The sequence below is a fragment of the Mustelus asterias genome, unplaced genomic scaffold, assembly GCF_964213995.1.
Source record: "Mustelus asterias unplaced genomic scaffold, sMusAst1.hap1.1 HAP1_SCAFFOLD_2662, whole genome shotgun sequence".
NCBI classification, from domain to species: domain Eukaryota; kingdom Metazoa; phylum Chordata; class Chondrichthyes; order Carcharhiniformes; family Triakidae; genus Mustelus; species Mustelus asterias.
The window spans coordinates 6,765-7,500 of NW_027592607.1; positions in this window are offsets into that span (position 1 = coordinate 6,765).

The following is a 736-nucleotide window of genomic DNA, read 5'->3' on the forward strand; positions in this document are numbered from 1 at the left end:
CGGTTGCAGCCCCGGGTGGGGCTCCGCCGGCGGCCGGAATGGTTGAGACCATCGGCCGCGCTGAACGGAGGTCTGGTAAATCATTAACCAAACTGGACTTAGTCTCTGGCAAGAGAGATGGTCCAGCCGACGGGCACGACCGAGGGCCCCGGACCTCACCCGGTTGCAGCCCCGGGTGGAGCTCCGCCGGCGGCCGGAATGGTTGAGACCATCGGCCGCGCTGAACGGAGCTCTGGTAAATCATTAACCAAACTGGACTTAGTCTCTGGCAAGAGAGATGGTCCAGCCGACGGGCACGACCGAGGGCCCGGACCTCACCCGGTTGCAGCCCCGGGTGGAGCTCCGCCGGCGGCCGGAATGGTTGAGACCATCGGCCGCGCTGAACGGAGCTCTGGTAAATCATTAACCAAACTGGACTTAGTCTCTGGCAAGAGAGATGGTCCAGCCGACGGGCACGGTGGCAGAGTTAGCCGAACTTGACTTAGCCTCTGGCCGCAGAGAGGGTCCATCAAACGGGGCACGGTGGGAGATTAAGCCGCACTAGGCTCAGGCTCTGGCCACGGGAGGGTGGCCCAGGTGTGAGCCGGCAGTAAATGGTGAACCAGTGAAAAGCCAGCACCCGAGGGTGCGGTTGTGCTGCCGACTTGGAGGCTCCCTGTGCCCGCAGAGCAAAAATGTGAGCACAGACGGAAGTCTATGAAGTCAGATCCGGTCGGCGGTCGCCAGGCTCGGTGCA